This window comes from Arachis hypogaea, chromosome 11 (genome assembly GCF_003086295.3).
Source record: "Arachis hypogaea cultivar Tifrunner chromosome 11, arahy.Tifrunner.gnm2.J5K5, whole genome shotgun sequence".
In the NCBI taxonomy this organism is placed as follows: Eukaryota; Viridiplantae; Streptophyta; class Magnoliopsida; order Fabales; family Fabaceae; genus Arachis; species Arachis hypogaea.
Genome location: NC_092046.1, coordinates 119,593,612 through 119,599,386, shown reverse-complemented (window position 1 = coordinate 119,599,386; position 5,775 = coordinate 119,593,612). Strand labels below are relative to the sequence as shown.

Here is a 5,775-nt window from a genome sequence, read left to right as displayed (position 1 = left end):
TCTCTGATGCAGCAGAACTGCAAGTTTCATGGACTTCCATCTGAAGATCCTTTTCAGTTCTTAACTGAATTCTTGCAGATTTGTGATACTGTTAAGACTAATGGAGTAGATCCTGAAGTCTACAGGCTCATGCTTTTCCCTTTTGCTGTAAGAGACAGAGCTAGAGTGTGGTTGGACTCTCAACCCAGAGATAGCCTAAACTCTTGGGATAAGCTGGTCACGGCTTTCTTAGCCAAGTTCTTTCCTCCTCAAAAGTTGAGCAAGCTTAGAGTGGATGTTCAAACCTTCAGACAGAAAGAAGGTGAATCCCTCTATGAAGCTTGGGAAAGATACAAGCAGTTGACCAAAAAGTGTCCTTCTGACATGCTTTCAGAATGGACCATCCTGGATACATTCTATGATGGTTTATCTGAGCTATCAAAGATGTCATTGGACACTTCTGCAGGTGGATCCATTCACCTAAAGAAAACACCTGCAGAAGCTCAAGAACTTATTGACATGGTTGCTAATAACCAGTTCATGTACACTTCTGAGAGGAATCCTGTGAGTAATGGGATGCCTCAGAAGAAGGGAGTTCTTGAAGTTGATACTCTGAATGCCATATTGGCTCAGAACAAAATATTGACTCAGCAAGTCAATATGATTTCTCAGAGTCTGAATGGAATGCAAGCTGCATCCAACAGTACTCAAGAGGCTTCTTATGAAGAAGAAGCTTATGATCCTGAGAACCCTGCAATAGCAGAGGTAAATTACATGGGTGAACCATATGGAAACACCTATAATCCATCATGGAGAAATCATCCAAATCTCTCATGGAAGGATCAAAGGCCTCAACAAGGCTTTAATAATGGTGGAAGAAACAGGTTTAACAATAATAAACCTTTTCCATCATCCACTCAGCAACAGACAGAGAACTCTGAACAAAATACATCTAATTTAGTAAACTTAGTCTCTGATCTATCCAAGGCCACTGTAAGTTTCATGAATGAAACAAGGTCTTCCATTAGAAATTTGGAAGCACAAGTGGGCCAGCTGAGTAAAAGGATCACTGAAATCCCTCCTAGTACTCTCCCAAGCAATACAGAAGAGAATCCAAAAGGAGAGTGCAAGGCCATTGACATAAGCACCATGGCCGAACCTGTAAGGGAAGGAGAGGACGTGAATCCCAAGGAGGAAGACCTCCTGGGAGGTCCAGTGATCAATAAGGAGCTTCTCTCTGAGGAACCAAAGGACTCTGAGGCTCATCTAGAGACCATAGAGGTCTCATTGAACCTCCTTAGGCCATTCATGAGATCTGATGAGTATTCCTCTTCTGAAGAGAATGAGGATGTTACTGAAGAGCAAGCTACCAAGTTCCTTGGTGCAATCATGAAGCTGAATGCCAAATTATTTGGCATTGAAACTTGGGAAGATGAACCTCCCTTGTTCACCAATGAACTAAGTGATCTGGATCAACTGACATTGCCTCAGAAGAGACAGGATCCTGGAAAGTTCATAATACCTTGTACCATAGGCACCATGATCTTTAAGGCTATGTGTGACCTCGGTTCAGGAATAAACCTTATGTCCCTCTCTGTAATAGAGAAACTGGGAATCTATGGGGTACAAGCTGCTAAAATCTCATTAGAGATGGCAGACAATTCAAGAAAACAGGCTTATGGACAAGTAGAGGACGTGTTAGTAAAGGTTGAAGGCCTTTACATCCCTGCTGATTTCATAGTCCTGGATACTGGAAAGGAAGAGGATGAATCCATCATCCTAGGAAGACCTTTCCTAGCCACAGCAAGAGCTGTGATTGATGTGGACAGAGGAGAATTGATCCTTCAATTAAATAAGGACAACCTTGTGTTTACAACTCAAGGATCTCTCTCTGCATCCATGGAGAGGAAGCAGAAAAAGCTTCTCTCAAAGCAGAGTCAACCAAAGCGCTCACAGTCAAACTTTAAGTTTGGTGTTGGGAGGCCACAACCAAACTCTAAGTTTGGTGTCAAACCCCCATATCCAAACTCTAAGTTTGGTGTTGGGAGGTTTCAACAAAGCTCTGCACATTTGTGAGGCTCCATGAGAGTTCACTGTCAAGCTATTGACATTAAAGAAGCGCTTGTTGGGAGGCAACCCAATGTTTAATTATCTAATTTTATTTTTGTTTTTCATGTTTTATTAGGTTCTTGATCATGTGGAGTCACAAAATAAATATAAAAATTGAAAACGGAATCAAAAACAGCAGAAGAAAAATCACACCCTGGAGGAAGACCTTACTGGCGTTTAAACACCAGTAAGAAGCATGTTTTGGGCGTTCAACGCCAGAACAGAGCATGGTTCTGGCGCTGAACGCCAGAAATGGGTAGCATCTGGGCGTTTGAACGCCAGAAATGCACCCTGGAGAAGAGCTGGCGCTGAACGCCCAGAACAAGCACCAATCTGGTGCTGAACGCCCAGAGTTGTGTGCAAGGGCATTCTGCATGCCCAATTTGGTGCAAGGTTGTAAATCCTTAAACACATCAGGATCTGTGGACCCCACAGGATCACCTCAGGATCTGTGGACCCCACAGGATCCCCACCTACCTCCACTCATGTCTTCTCACCCCTCTTTCACACAATCCCATAAACACTCTTCCCCAAAACCCTTCACCAATCACCTCAATCTCTCTTCCCCATCACCTCTTCACCACTCACATCCATCCACTCTTCCCCATAAACCTACCTCATAAACTCCACCTACCTTCAAAATTCAAAACCAATTTCCCACCCAAACCCACCCTAAATGGCCGAACTTACCCCTCCTCCCTTCCCTATATATAACCCTCCATTCTTCCTCATTTTCACACAACACAACCCTCTTTTCTCTTCTTGGTCGAAACACACCTTCCCCCTCCTCTCCATATTTTCTTCTTCTTCTTCTTCATCTTTTCTTTCTTCTCTTGCTCGAGGGCGAGCAAAATTCTAAGTTTGGTGTGGTAAAAGCATAAGCTTTTTATTTTTCCATTACCATTGATGGCACCTAAGACCGGAGAATCCTCTAGAAAAGGGAAAGGGAAGACAAAAGCTTCCACCTCCGAGTCATGGGAGATGGAAAGGTTCATCTCCAAAGCCCATCAAGACCACTTCTACGATGTTGTGGCCAAGAAGAAGGTGATCCTCGAGGTCTCTTTCAAACTCAAAAGAAATGAGTATCCGGAGATCCGACATGAAATTCAAAGAAGAGGTTGGGAAGTTCTAACAAACCGCATCCAACAAGTCGGCATCCTAATGGTTCAAGAGTTCTATGCTAATGCATGGATCACTAGGAACCATAATCAAAGTAAGAACCCGAACCCAAAGAATTATCTCACCATGGTTCGGGAGAAATACTTAGATTTTAGTCCGGAAAATGTGAGGTTGGCGTTCAACTTGCCAAACATGGAAGAGAACGCACGCCCTACACAAGGAGAGTCAACTTTGAACAAAGGTTGGATCAAGTCCTCATGGACATATGTGTAGAAGGAGCTCAATGGAAGACTGACTCAAAAGGCAAACCGGTTCAACTAAGAAGACTGGACCTCAAGCCTGTAGCTAGAGGATGGTTGGAGTTCATTCAATGCTCAATCATTCCCACTAGCAACCGGTCTGAAGTTACTATAGACCGGGCTATCATGATCCATAGCATCATGATTGGAGAAGAGGTGGAAGTTCATGAGATTATACCTCAAGAACTCTACAAGGTGGCTGACAAGTCCTCCACTATGGCAAGGTTAGGCTTTCCTCATCTCATTTGCCACCTATGCAATTCAGCTGGGATTGACATAGAGGGAGATATCCTCATTAAAGAGGATAAGCCCATCACTAAGAAAAAGATGGAGCAAGCAAGAGAGCCCATTCATGGAGCTCAAGAGGCGCATGAAGCTCATCACCATGAGATCCCGGAGATGCCTCAAATACATTTTCCTCCACAAAACTATTGGGAGCAAATCAACACCTCCTTAGGAGAACTAAGCTCCAACATGGGACAATTAAGGGTGGAACATCAAGAGCACTCCATCATCCTTCATGAAATTAGAGAAGATCAAAAAGCAATGAGGGAGGAGCAACAAAGACAAGGAAGAGACATAGAAGAGCTCAAGGACATCATTGGTTCCTCAAGAAGGAAACGCCACCATCACTAAGGTGGATTCATTCCTTGTTCTTATTTCTTCTGTTTTTCATTTTCTATGTTAAGTGCTTATCTATGTTTGTGTCTTCATTACATGATCATTAGTAGTTAGTAACTTTGTCTTAAAGTTATGAATGTCCTATGAATCCATCACCTCTCTTAAAGGAAAACTGTTTTAATTCAAAAGAACAAGAAGTACATGAGTTTTGAATTTATCCTTGAACTTAGCTTAATTATATTGATGTGGTGACAATGCTTCTTGTTTTCTGAATGTATGCTTGAACAGTGCATATATCTTTTGAAGTTGTTGTTTAAGAATGTTAAATATATTAGCTCTTGAAAGAATGATGACAAGGAGACATGTTATTTGATAATCTAAAAAATCATAAAAATGATTCTTGAAGCAAGAAAAAGCAGCAAAGAACAAAGCTTGCAGAAAAAAAAAGGCAAAAAAAAAAAGAAAAAGAAAAAGCAAGCAGAAAAAGCCAAAGCTCTTAAAACCAAGAGGCAAGAGCAAAAAGCCAATAACCCTTAAAATCAAAAGGCAAGGGCAAATAAAAAGGATCCCAAGGCTTTGAGCATCAGTGGATAGGAGGGCCTAAAGAAATAAAATCCTGGTCTAAGCGGCTAAACCAAGCTGTCCCTAACCATGTGCTTGTGGCGTGAAGGTGTCAAGTGAAAAATTGAGACTGAGCGGTTAAAGTCAAGGTCCAAAGGAAAAAAAGAGTGTGCTTAAGAACCCTGGACACCTCTAATTGGGGACTTTAGCAAAGCTAAGTCACAATCTGAAAAGGTTCACCCAATTATGTGTCTGTGGCATTTATGTATCCGGTGGTAATACTGGAAAACAAAGTGCTTAGGGCCACGGCCAAGACTCATAAAGAAGCTGTGTTCAAGAATCATCATACTGAACTAGGAGAATCAATAACACTATCTGAACTCTGAGTTCCTATAGATGCCAATCATTCTGAACCTCAATGGATAAAGTGAGATGCCAAAACTATTCAAGAGGTAAAAAGCTACAAGTCCCGCTCATCTGATTGAAGCTATGTTTCATTGATAGTTTGGAATTTATAGTATATTCTCTTCTTTTTATCCTATTTGATTTTCAGTTGCTTGGGGACAAGCAACAATTTAAGTTTGGTGTTGTGATGAGCGGATAATTTAGACGCTTTTTGGCATTGTTTTTAGTATGTTTTTAGTAGGATCTAGTTACTTTTAGGGATGTTTTCATTAGTTTTTTATGTTAAATTCACATTTCTGGACTTTACTATGAGTTTGTGTGTTTTTTCTGTGATTTCAGGTATTTTCTGGCTGAAATTGAGGGACTTGAGAAAAAAATCAGATTCAGAGGCTGAAGAAGGACTGCTGATGCTTTTGGATTCTGACCTCCCTGCACTCAAAATGGATTTTCTGGAGATACAGAACTCAAATTGGCGCGCTTCCAATTGTATTGAAAATTAGACATCCAGGGCTTTCCAGAAATGTATAATAGTCCATACTTTGAACGAGTTTAGAAGACGTAAAAGGGCGTTGAACGCCAGTTCTACGCTGCTGTCTGGAGTTAAACGCCAGAAACAAGTCACAAACCAGAGTTGAACGCCAGAAATACGTTACAACCTGGCGTTCAACTCCAGAAAGAGCCT

At 41.5% G+C, this 5,775-nt stretch overlaps 1 non-coding gene across 1 annotated transcript; it reads right to left on the bottom strand.

The window, feature by feature from the left end:
• Positions 1–261: 261 nt before the first annotated feature.
• Positions 262–369, bottom strand: LOC112724442 (small nucleolar RNA R71). Its single transcript, XR_003163604.1, has one exon. It is a non-coding gene; the product is annotated as a small nucleolar RNA R71 (small nucleolar RNA).
• Positions 370–5,775: the final 5,406 nt, after the last annotated feature.